Raw genomic sequence first — 13,423 nt, 5'->3', positions numbered from 1 at the left:
TTTGCTCTGGCCTAATGAAATAGTTTGATTTAAAAAAAATACAAAAATAAGAAAAAAGGCACGCCGAAAGACTTCTCTCTCCTCCATCTTCCCTCAGAATTGCTTCTAAGTAAAGCTCTTTCAAAGATCAAAGGGCCTGATCCTGCCGTCTTTGCACCAATGGGAGTTTGCCTCCCCTCCTGAGAATTTTGCCTGAGTGAGAACTGCAGGATTTAGTTCATAGTGTGCTCAGAATCTCCCTTCAATCCTCAGCACATAAATGGAAGCACAGATAGGATCTCTGACATGGCACACAGAAGCAATCTATATTATGGTCCACTCTTGAATTTCTTACTCAGACAAAATCTGCACTAACTTCATTATTTGTGTTAACGCCTGGTTCAAAAGAGCTTTTACCATCTGTCAGATAAATAAGTGACAACAATTGTCCAGGTACCTAAATACCTCTCCAATTACACAAGTCAGGCTGAACAGAGATGATCCTTACCTAGATTGTAAGATCTTCAGGGCAGGGACTTCAGTTTTTATTTGCCTGTAAAGCACCAATCAGTTTTATGTAGCTATATACAAAAAATAATATCCGCAATAACAGAAACAACTTACAAATCTGGCTGTAGGCATTTTTACAGTTTTTATAAAATAATTTTCTTTTTATTTGCAGAAGAAGTAAATACTATTTTGTTCAGTTTTGTGCACTTATTTGCACTTTCACTAAAAAAAAGGTTGGGGGAGATTTCACTCCAATTGCAACTGTGGGGGCCAATATTTGTCACTATGCTGTAGGCCATTTCTAGTATAAAAATGTAATTATTATTGCTAAGTTACCAATATTTAAAAATGTGGATATTTGTGAAATAAACATTTAAAATGTAGTTTATCAGTTGTATTTAGATTAAGATTAGAACTCCATGGATTGACATCCTACCTTTAAATGCTTTATTGAGATACTGTGGCAAAGACTGGTTTATGAACTGATGTAGTCCTACCATGCAGCATATGCTTTATCTGATGTATCCTATAAAGTACATATTTATTAAAATTTTACAGATGATATAGCATATCTCAGGATTAAAATATATTGGTTACAACTATGTAGGGCTTGATCCTGCAATACTAAAGCAAAACTCCCATTGCTGTCAAAGGTGGTGTTTGGCAGAGATAAAAGGAGAAGAAACTGGAAAGTGCATTCTCAATGACACCTCTCCTGCAATTCTCTGAGAAGCCTTCATCTCAGTGAGAAGCCCCTCACATATATCCTCCCATAAGACTCCCAGAGCCCAATCACTTTCCAGTGTGCAGAATCCTACCAAATCCCATACTGCACTGTCAAGCACCTTACTTGGCTGCCAGAACTCTTCCTTTTTCAGTGGCAAATGCTCCCAGTTAAACTCATCAGCTGCAAACATTTTCCCCATGAGGTGTTGCTGATACCTCTAATGTGGGCAGGTGAAGTTTGCTTTTGAGTATTTTATTCTGAGTGACCTCAGGTACTCCTCTGCCCCAGATATTCTCTCGTGAGTTTCCAAGAGATTGTATTTTGTCACTTCTGTTCAATGTATATATAAGACTACTGGGGGAGATAGTTGACCTATAGATTCTAAGGCCAGAAGCGACCACTGTGATCATTCTAGTCTGCCTAAAGTGACCAGATAGATAGCAAGTCTGAAAAACAGGGACCCTTTTGGGGGGAGTGGTATAGTTGCCCTTATATTAGGATGGTCCCGATAATATCAGGATGTCTGATCTCAGTTAGTGAGGCTTTTTATGCTGATGTACTTTCAATAAGTAGGTAACACCCAGCTCTGTGTCTCCAGTTAATAAGCCTGTGTGCTGGAGTTGAACAATCCAGCCAGTGCAATGTTTGGCTGTCCTTTGGATGAGGGTTACCTGGCTAAAGTTAAATCCTTATCAGATTTAAGTAATGCTCATAGGCTGGGAAAAAAACAGAAGGAATGGTTTGTCCCCTTGAACTTACAATAGGCTCTATGCAGGCAGTCAATGACATTAATGGGGCTGCATGCAGGCACAAGGAGCAGCCTTGGGGCCTATGTCTGACCCCTCATTTGTGGGCACTTGCCTGCCATTCGTCAGCCAAGTATGTAACTTGGACTTCAGCAGTTTCTAGCTATCCAGATAGTTGCACTGGTGTGACTGGCCACATTTTTCATCTCTGCTTGGAAAAAAATGTTGGGACTTTCTCTTTTGGATGTGGACCTTGTTAGTTACCAATCCCGGTCACCTAACGACTGGGTTACTGATATGTGAGACAGTAGCTGAAGTCATTCAGAAATTTCAGCTGGTGCAGAATGTAGCCATCTATAAGTTTCATGGTACTTCTTACATAAAGCAAATTATACACTTTCTCTGTGATCTGCACTGACTTCCATTTAGTTTCCTGGTGTAGTGTAAGGTGTTTTTTGACTTCCAGCACCCATAGTGTCTTGTGTTCTGGATATTTTAGAAACTACCTCTATTTTCATATGATAATGCAACAGTTATGATCAGCTAAAGCACTGGAGTTTACAGCTCCTGATTTAAATCAGAGATTGTCAGTGGCTTCAATAGATGAGCCTTCAGCTACGGTACCCACCTTTCCCTAGGGTCTAGTAGAGTCTGCATTTGTTGCCATTCAGCTCACCTGGCAAAGCCTATCGATACACCCAGGCGTTCCCGGGGGCGGGACTGTTGATCAGGCAGACTGGGGATTAGAGAGAGGCTGAAGGAAAGGAATTTGCTTGTGGATGGTAGGATTTTTTTCTGGATAGTGACCCCCCAAAAACTGTTCTTCTAATGACTGTAAAGGTGCCCTAGAGCTGCTTTTTTGTAAATACAAAAATAAGGCCTCTCTACACAAGGTAGTACCACTTAAGCTATACTAGTATAGTTAATGCAGTACCATCACCCTACTGTAGACAGTTATATGGGTATAAAGGTTGGGCACAGCTGTTCCTGTACAGGAAAGGGAATATTTACTGCTCTCTACATGACACATATTTTGCTTTTCTTGTGGCCCTTAAAGCTATTTTGAAACAGTTGCTTGCCCCTGTACCACCAGTGTGGTTCATCTTCACTCTCATGAAGGACATACTGGGTAGTACAAACATATAAGTAGCCCCCCAGTGGTAGATGATTCTAAATAAATGCAAACAGTTGAGATGCCAGATTGTCAGAAGACCCAGAATTGTTCCTTCTCCCAAAAATAGCACTGCAGAACCTGCAGGACACTATATGTCCTCTCAGGAAAAAGGCCTGAGCTGGCTGGTAGGACATCCTTAGGAGGTTAACCTGTGCAGACCACCACCACCAGGCCAGTGCATCACTCAGAGCCACCTAAGCCTTGTTGATAGAGGTGCATTGGTTTCCTAGGGGCCCTCTGCACAGGACTCTGTTTCTCCTGTTGTCACACATCACTTCCTATATGGCATTTCTTTGGAAATAATACTTTACATACGCTCACAAAAGCATCTTTAATGTGGTAAAGTCCAGGTGTGTTTACAGCTCATCTTGAAAATATCTAGAGGCTTATTATTCAACTTAGAAAAAAAACTCTAAGAGGGCAAAGAGAAAAAACCTGCTGCATAGCAAAGTCCTCTGGTACCTGGTTACAACCTAGGGAAGGGGTGGTCGAGGTGTAAAGAATAGCCCACATTGCAGGAGCCCCCCCACAGCACCCTAGTTTTTGACATGGAGTTGATGGGAGACCACAGGTCCCACCATGCAACGGTCCATCGCGTGGCCTAATGGCCCTCCTGTTAAGTTCAGCGCGGCTCCTGAAAGGCTGGGGCCCGTAGTCTCCCCATTGCAGATGGAGGTGGCTTCGCTCTGCCTGGCCCGCTGACACCCATGCCCAGGGAAGCGGGAGGCGAACAGCAGACACCCACCCACGCCTGAGGGAGCACGTGGAGCGTGGGGCTGGCAGGGGAGACCCTGGGAGGAGCTGCTTTCTGAGCGTTTCCAGCTGAACGGAGATGCGGGGAGAGAGGCTGGTGGGAGCTAATTGCTGTAATTGGCCGCCCCGCCATTACAATTTCGTTTTGGCCGTGCAGTGTGTATTATGGGAACACGAGTCCCCGCCCCCTGAGAGGAAGCTCGGGAGGCGCGCGGGCCCCGCCACATCAATTATTCAGGCCTCTCTTCCCGCCCTGCTCCCGCGTAAACAAATCCCCCAGCGAGCCCGGCGAGCGTGCAAGAGCTTGGGCTGCTCCTCCCTTGCTCCCTCCCAGCGGGCCGGGAGCGGCCTCCGTCAGGGCGGGGCGGGGGCCTTCCCTTTCTCCTAGGGCCTGCGGGGGGGCTGCGGGCTCGAGCTCCGTCCGACGGGGCGGCTCGCCAGCTTCGGGGAGGAGCTGAGCTGCTGCAGGACGCAGCCCTGCAGCTGAGGCTCCCTCTCTATTTCCGGGCATCCCTCCCAGGCCTCTGCTGCGAGCTGCAGGCCGGGCCCAGCCATTCCAGCTACCCCGCTGGGGGGTATCTCAGTTCCTTGCGGCGCTGCGCTCCTCCCACCGCGTAGCTATGGGACCCGGGACCCACAGCTGTGTTAACTCGCCCGCTCGGCGGGGGCGGGCCTGAGGTTTTCCAGGGGCCGGGACAGGGAGACGTTACGGGCCATTGAGTTGAGTTTCCCTTTGCAGAGGCTCCATCCACCCTAGTCCGGCAGGGGGTGATGGCAGGATAGGGCTAAGATCAGGCTAACGCGGGTTCCCCTCTGACACTTTTGGTATGAATGTTTCCCAGGCACAGCAAAAGCACGTCGGCTGATCCCCCTCCAACGCGTGTAAAGACAAGCGATAATATCCAAGGGGAGAATATCAGAACTGAGCATCAAACCCACCTGACTCCACTCGAAATAGTGATTGTGATGAGGAGAAAATTATGAAGAAGCGAATGGGTAAGAGTAGCTGGTAGACAATCTCTTTGGGGACTCTCTCTTTTATACATTTGAGTTTAAAAACCAAAAAGCAGCAGTTTAAGTCAATACTTCAAAGATTTTCGGTAGCGAAAGGGACACTAACAAAAGAAAGTGTTTGAATAACAAACACACCGCTCTGCCGGCGAGTTTTAAGACATTTTAAATAAAGAATAAGTGACATGGCAATCATCCCCGCCAACTTTGCTGCTTTCTGATTCGGATGCGAGGGTGAAATCTTGCTAACAGCTTGTGTATCTGTATATTTAATTGCGACCTGGCTGCACGTTCCTGTTGAGGAAGGATGCAGATGACAAGTGAATATATAAAAAACAGTTGACAAAAACAGGAAAGAAAGAACTGACAGATGAAAAGATAGTCAGTGCGGAGCTAACAGGCAAAAGCATCAGTACAAAGTCACATACCTTCTGAGAGGAGCAGTAGTTTGTTTTATTCCAGATCTCCAGAGTTTTATCTACTGTCGGTGTGATGGAGAGAGGAGCTAATGTGCCCCGTTTAGGATACAAACATGCAGATTAGATCAGACATCTGACGCCATGTTTCACTCAAGACTTAAAACAGAGGAATAAAACAGAATTCCCCCACTGAGGAAAAGGAAAATAAAACATAAAAAAAATCCAGGACCAAGGCTGTTTGTTTTTTTTTTACTTGTTTAAACATAACCGTTTTAAATATACCTAGAGTTCAGCTGGATCAGTGGGTCTCTGTTATATTCGCACAGGCTTAGTGTGTTGCTCTCAAATTGAGATGAAGTTCAATGGAGGCCTTAAGCTTTCCGTTTCTATTGTTTAAAGGTTGGGACAGTGGGAGAATATCAGCCCAGCTCTCACTTTTCATCACTTTTGTATTACTTTAAGTTTTCAGTGAGACAAGTGTAATTACTAGGCATTTAACTTTTTGCCAGACTCTTTCATTATGGCTTTGCATTTGCACCTCGCCTTTAGAGAAGTAATAACATTCACAGTCAGGGGTAAATCCTGTTAATGAACAAATTAAAGTTCAAACAGTTATTCAAGTTCACAGCCCTGCTCGCTGCTCCTTTAATAAGAGTTATACATGTTACTTTCTCTCCGAATCTCTCCCTCATTTTATTACTTTTTAAGCTTTTCATAAACACAGCCGGGCTATATCTGCCGCTCCCAGCCTCTAAAGCTTCCTCCAATCCTGGAGGGAGCCCTAATCCGACCTTAATTTGGTAACTTTTGTAAAACACATAAAAGCTGGGGTACTACCTTTTGTGCGCTCAAATGATTTTATAACACTGAAACAAACCAAAGGGAAGTTCCTGGACTCCTCGTGCCCTTCTACTGGTCGCTCTACCCCCGCCTGGACTCCTCGTGTCCTTCTGCTGGTAGCTGTACTCCCGCCCCTCCATTTGCAGTGAAATTCTGATTACTCCCTCAAATTCCTAGGGAGACATTGGACTTGGAGTTTTCTGGGAAGACAGGGAGCAGGTGCCCCTGGACAAGGACCGGTCTTTCTCTCCAGGCATCTGCCTGTTTGTGTATCCATCTCGGCGGTCTGCCTGTGCAGACTGACCGATTAGGGTTGCCTGCCTACTGTCTGGCCTGCCCACCTAGCCAATCTTATGTAGCTGATCTGTCCTCTCTGGTCTATTTTATCTCTCCAGTGTCTCACCTATGTGGCCAGTGGTAGCTGTAGGCCTGCGGGTCAGGTCCCCTCCCCGAGGGGGGTCTGTATTAGTCCCGCAAGACGCAGGAGTTGCAATAGCAGCAGCAAGGTGTCGCTTGCTTGTCTGTCACGGCCGCGGCCCAGCCCCGCTATCAGAGGGAAGAGGCGAGCTTGCTGTTCGCTAACAAACTCCTGCGGCTGTCTGGAGCAGCCTGTCTGCAAATGAGAACCAAGTGCGGTTCACCGAGCTCCCTTTCCTGCTCGCACCGCTTCCTCCTCCCCCTGCCTTCCAATCTTTCTCAATTAAAGTGTCTGCCGGCCCCTAGGAATTTGCATATATGAATCCTAATTCCTCTTGTCCATGGCTGCCCGGCCTAGAGAGCCCGGAGCCTGCGTCCCTCCAGGTGGTGCTCCATGCGACGGACAGGCCCTGCAGCCCTCGCTGGCCCGGGCGCTTTCCCCACTTTCAATGGCAATTGTCAAATTCCGCTCCTTTGTTTTACTTTCCCTTCCAAACGTTCAAGGCAGAGCCGATGCAAAGCGCTAGCTATGTACAAATCGAGGAGATCACACTCCCCATTATCTACCTCCTGGCGAGTGTTTGATTTGTGACATCAAAAGCTTATCAAGACAAGCCTATAGAAAGCACCTCGCGTAGGCTGGGCTGAGCTTGGAGGGGAGCGATCTCGCCGGTTTGGATGGTCTCCCTTTCCAAGGGGTAGGGTAGCAGGGGTGCTTAAAAGGGTATTGACTGCCACAGCAAATTAAATCGCTGTATTGAAGAGAGCTAGTGGCCAGGGCCCGGCTGACTGCTAGCTCTCCGGCTGGTAGCGTAAAGAATTTCCTGACCTGTACCCGCAGGGCAATATTGGGGGTCTAGCCGGCCGGACAGAAGGGGCTTAATTGCCATGCCTTGTTTTTTTGTTTTTGTGTGTGTGGTTGAGGGTTATCTGGAGGCCCTGAGTCCTCGCAGCCATCGGCTCGGAGTGGTTTGATATAATCACCATGACAACTGCAATCTATGAGCATACAAATAATAGAGATGAAATAGACAAAAGATTAGCATGCCATGAAAAGTACAATAAGTTTCTTATTTAGCATTTAGATAACTGTCTTTCCTTCGGAGCAGGCTTCAAAGTTGAACCCAGTTTAGACCAAGAGGATTAATTCTTTCTCCGGCATGCTTCATTGAATCTCTCATTACCAAACTTTGTCTGTATTGATGTTAGATTTGATTGAAGATTAGAGCATTTAGCAAATCTTGCTTTTCTGCATGTATCAGGCCTTTTCAAGCACAGCCCGCCCTGCCCAGTGGTCAATACCCTTACTTTTATCCAGTGTCTGCTTCATTTAAACTTAATCAACTCCATCAATGAACTGGAACAGGGAAACGTCCCTGCGGTGAGAATGTTGTGCTTTTCTTAGATAATTCTCTACTCCCTTTCCCAATCCATTGGCGTTAAACCTAAAAGTGCACTCTGATGAACTTAATCAATATGATAATGAAAATTGGGGCTGAATGGCTCTGCTAGGGCTCAAAGTGGAAAAGGTAGATGGCTGGGCCCATTACCCAAAACAACTTCTCTTGTCTTGCCTTTTCTTTTGTGTGAGCTACTCCTATCTTTCTTTCTTTTTTTCTTTCTTTCCTTTTCCCTCCCCCTCCCTGACACTGAATACTGCTCATGCTGGAAAATGATGCATCTTGGTGAGGAAAAGTGAAGCAGACCGATTGGCTCTGTGAATTATCTGGCTTGTTGCAGTGAATTATTTGCACTGTTTCCTTTACCAGTCAACAAGTTTCTGAGGTATAGTACAGATCAATCAAAGCTGACAGAGTGCATGTGAAGCTTTTACTGTGTAAATCTGGACCTCTTGTCCTGGCTTCGTTGGCACTGGTATCTGTATATCATTTTTATACTGCTACCAGTAGAGCAATTTCAAAAGTATTTGCAAGGAAAATGTATGTCCCCATCTGTTCCTGGAATCATAAATGTGCCACTTTCGGAGGGTTTTCACTGGTAATCATATCTTTAATGATGAACAAACTTGTGATATATACCTTTCCATAAAATGGGGTTTTCTTCACTTTATTGTGATTGGCTAGGATAAATAGCTTTTCCATATGTTAGGGAGATAAAATATAAGATTAGCAGGGCTCGTTTGTTTGATCATAAACAACAGAAAAAAATCATTCCAAATACTCTTTAAACAGAAACAACTACAGAATTAAGTTGCATTAATTGGCTATCTATGGCCCACCACTAAGGGGTAAACAATTGCCTCCCTGGAAATGGCATTTTAAAATAAGATTATAGTGTTTTGTTCATTCTGAATGATAATGCAGTCACTGATTTTAAATATTTGATTTTAATTTTTGAGGCATTTTTTATCTTCAGATTTTTTATTTTGCAGGTTTGCTTTTGATAGCAATCTCTATAGCACAAAGGATGCTACTTAGTAAGTTGCCACGTGTATATTTAGAAAGCAGATGGGGGAAAATATCTTTAGTGGTCTTTGCATGCTATTGTTGTAAAGGTTCCTCAAGTAAGAGTGCTTGAAATGTAAATATTCAATTTTTAAACCAGCCAATCTTTTGCACTTGCTGGAAGTGTTGAATAAAGAATAGTAAGGGGAGTCTTTTTAATTTTGTTGCACTTCATGCTTAAGGTAATGTTATATATGTCATATGAAAATTACAGGTGCAATTGGGAAACTTACCCAGAGTCCATGACAGTGTGTCTGTCTAATGAACTAGCCTAGCTGTTGTGTGAGAACCATTTTGGTTTTATTACTGGTGGTGATACTACTTTTCAACCTTGATATGTATGCATATTTTAATATATGCATTTCTGTGTATAAAGAGCATTATTTTCTTCAGGATTACATAGAATGTTAATGAAGACGTAAACAGAAACGCTATCATAAATTCCAAACAGCAGTGAAAAGGACCATGAGATATGTGTTTATCTCTCTAGCTGTGTCTTTTTGTTTATATCTATACATGATCACAGACATACACAGAGCACATGAATACATTTTCTGCTGTGATGTGTACTGATTGATACATAAGCATATGCACAGACTGTAGGGAAACATTCATTGTTTACAATAGCAGAGAATCCTGTGGCATTGTTTACAATGTTGCTTAGTATTTCTTACAGGAAGCTGTCCTCTGCCTTGGAAGATTCAGGAGAAAGACTGGTAGCTATAGAGCACCTATGATGGTAGACAGTATAATATACTGGAAATCATCATACAGTTCTTAAATTATACTAAGCCAGAAATGATGTGTGCATGGTCATCGCTAATATATATATATAATGTAGAAAGTGTACTGCATTTCCCACCATTGAATAGTATCTTTACACTACAAAGTAGCTATTGAGCAACTATGGGGTCTTCTGATCTCCTAATAGATGGAGATTTGCACTCCTAACTACCATCAGTCCTGAAAGAAGTTAAACACTTAAATCCATCATATAGTGAACACTTAAGGCTAGATTACAGCTTTTCTGCATAAAGGTGTAAAGATGTTTAACACTCCATTTTCTTTATTTTTGCAAGCATTGCAGAACCATAGAATACATTGCATTTATTTAACATCTTTGATCATCTCACCTGCATTCTGCCCTCTGATCTACCTTAGCCAAGACCACTTCTAATGCTCTACATCTCTGAGCAACTTTGAGATAGCAGACATTTTTTCCAAAAGAACCTGACATAAACATTCATTTCTCCTTCCCCCCTCTCCCCACTGAAAAAGAACCAGTGGGATTTAGAATCATACTGATGCAAAGTCCAGGATTGGCATTATTCTGTTCTGAATCAGCATCGGATTTGATGAATTAAACTGCTAGGGGGAAAAAAACCCACTTGCTAAATCTTATTGGAAGGCTAGGATTCCGGGCCTTCTAGTGATATAGATACTGCAACTTGTCTTGTCTTGGCAGGTAACGTGATATTGGATCCCAGAACTGTGACTATCACTGTTTACAGAGAGGCTCCTTTAAATCACTTTTAGAGCTTTTAAAAGTTTTAAAACTAATTAAAATGTTTCTTTCCACCAGTAACCATAATTGTTTAGCACAACCTGCCCTCCGAGATAGGAGGATAGGAATATTTGTATTAGCATAGATTTTAATTTTTAAGAGATTTCCAAAGCGTGTTTTAATCTAGTAGTATTTTGGCATGAAGGAAGCACCTGTGCTATGAAAGGGTATTGACACACTTGTGATAGTCCCCTTACCTCAGTGTTGAATCCAGAAAGGCCAGTTCTGCCCCCACTGAAGTCAAGGGGAGCAGGAGCTATGCTGGTGTGATTGCCATTTTCACTACACATTATTCAGGCAACAACATTTAGTGAAAATGTGGAAAGGAGAAGTGAAGAAAAACCCCATGGAAATAAGTGAATTGTGGGCCTAATCCCCCTTCCAGCAAACTCAGTGAGAGGAAGAAGATTGGAGGAATCAGGCTGGACCCCTCAGTTATTTTTGTCTGTTCAGTCATACACTGTAAGATTAAAATGAACCAATTTAGGGCCAAATTCTGTCCTGAGTTGTATGTGCATTGGCTTTCATTGGGTGTACCTCTGAGGCCAGAATTGGGTCTTACATTTGTTTGTTTAGCTGCTGTTTGAATTTGCAACTTAATGCATTTATTAGACTGTTTTCATAGTGGACTACACTGTTGCAGTACGTCAGGCTTGTTATGTGTCTATCTAAAACTCTCCAATGTGGTGTGTTTTAAACATTTGGGGCCAGATCCTTCATTCTCTTTAAGTTGACTTCAATGGAATTTTAACAGGAAATGTTGGACAATCATGTACTAATTCTCTATTCCCTATATTCACACACTTGTAACTTGGCTATTTCTAAACCAAATTTTATTGGACCAGCCAAAGGCTTATTACTTAGGCACAACTCAGCTGGACATTTGCTTGAATAAAGAGTGCAGGATCAGGCCAAAGTCACTGGCAAATCTGATGTTAAAAATAAACCTGTAATTTAAATTGCCAAAACAAACAAAAAAAATCAGGAAGTGTTAAAATGTGAAAACACCTTCTTTTTTTTTTTTCACATTCCCAGGGCCCAACCCTACAAGCACTTTACATCCAGAGCTACCATTCAAACCATGTCACTAAGTCAATTTTTAAAAAGAGCAAAATAGAATTTGTATTGATCTCTCTATACACACACACACACACACACACATCTTTGGGCTGGGAACAAGCATGTCATTTTTTCCAGAAATGTCTGTAAATAGATTTTCATAATGAAAGTGCTTAACCTACTTAGAACCCAGCACTCACTATTTTGTGCAGCCAGCACCCTCATTGACATAAAGAGGAGGCTGGGTTGAACAGTGAATGCAGAATTGGGCCCCCCAACTAATGCATAGCTTTGGTACATATCAAAATTTTACCTCACCTCCTAGGTGTTCCAGGTATGTAGATTTGATTTTTTTTCTTTCAGCAGTACACTGGGAAATAGGTTATGTTTGACACTATATAGTGCTTAGTGGCTTATTGAACTGAATGTTTCTTGGAACAGCAGTGGCTCCAATTAACTCAATTGGCATTAAAATTTAAGTTATAAACATTTCTATTATTTTCTTTGTAATTCAATCCAAATTAAGTAATGCACCCTAAATTGTTATTGTATAAAGAACTAATTGCACTTTGACATTGTGCAAAAAGGGTTTCTGTTCTCTAAGTAAACAATGTTGATTTAGAGACAGTGAATGTATCTTGGCATATTTAATATCCTAATGGTCTTGTTTTATTCTTGACTTTAATTTTACAGGGGATATCCCTCCTATATTGTGGAAAGAATATAAGATGAGCTTCACAATTTCATTATGGTCGCTTTCATATGGAGGAAGCTTTTCAGTTTAAGAGAAAATCTGAATGTCACTTTCATATAACACAAATATTGTAAAAGCAATATCTGTTTGTCAGCATTTCAATGTGTATTTTAAAGGGTAAGTAAAAACCACTTAAGAAATAAATTTATATTTATGTTTTAAGATTATTGTCAAACCCCTCTTTTTTATATGCAAAGAAAATCAAATTGGGATTAATAAAATTCAGGGGCTGTAGTTAATGCTATTAAAAGCAGAGGGCAGACATTTACACTGCAATGCATTACTTATTAGAGAAATCCTAAACAGTTTTTTTTTAAAAAATTGTACAAAAGTAATCTTAAGGAATTCAAGAAACACTGCTGCAAGCTCTGATCCTGCACTTCCTAGGCAGTTAAACCTCTCTCTCTGAAATCAACTGAAGCCCAGTGAAGTCAATGAGCCTCTACAGTTAAGAGATCACTTTGAACTAGATGATTTTTTATGATTGATGGGTGAATAGAATTATTTGGTATTTTTATGGGGTTTGGAGGGATATTACAAAGAAGAGGAGGGGGGAATGTTGCATTTCCAATTCATCATTTAAAAAAGTAATACGTGACTTTACTTTTTCTTCAAAAAACATTGTGGAAAAAACTAGATGATGCCACATTTCCCAATGGCCCATCTCTGATGAAGTGATATAAGGAGTTGTATTGTCCTTAGATTTGATTCCATGGCAAAGGACTGATGACACTGCAGATATAGAATTTCATGAGAAGATTTCTCTTTTTGGCTGTCAATTACTGCTCCATCCCCAAAACTAAAGGAGTCTGCTGTTCTCATTGGATTTAGCATAATCATCTGCCACAATCTTAATTGTTTAGGAGATTTTAGGGATCATTTCCTCAGAGTTAATTCAGAAACAAAGCACAGAGATAAAAAGTCCCTTTGTCTGCTCCTCCAATAACTGTAGAATGATTTCTTTCATGCCTCTCTGTAAGTATGGAGCACCCTTTCTGAACAGAT

General features: G+C 42.2%; 1 long non-coding RNA gene across 1 annotated transcript in view; it reads left to right on the top strand.

Annotated features, from left to right (window-relative positions):
* The first annotated feature begins 4,297 nt into the window (after positions 1-4,297).
* The window catches only part of LOC116823746 (uncharacterized), a 14,853-nt gene continuing 5,727 nt past the window's right edge, over positions 4,298-13,423 (top strand). Inside the window, exons 1-5 of the long non-coding RNA XR_012656244.1 lie at positions 4,298-4,609; positions 4,732-4,885; positions 9,256-9,379; positions 9,722-9,780; positions 12,358-12,535. This is a non-coding gene — a long non-coding RNA (uncharacterized LOC116823746). The remainder of the gene's footprint in view (positions 4,610-4,731; positions 4,886-9,255; positions 9,380-9,721; positions 9,781-12,357; positions 12,536-13,423) is intronic.

This window comes from Chelonoidis abingdonii, chromosome 7 (genome assembly GCF_003597395.2).
Source record: "Chelonoidis abingdonii isolate Lonesome George chromosome 7, CheloAbing_2.0, whole genome shotgun sequence".
Taxonomy (NCBI): domain Eukaryota; kingdom Metazoa; phylum Chordata; order Testudines; family Testudinidae; genus Chelonoidis; species Chelonoidis abingdonii.
The sequence above is the reverse complement of the archived record's forward strand: the minus strand, read 5'-3'. Positions and strand labels throughout refer to the sequence as shown.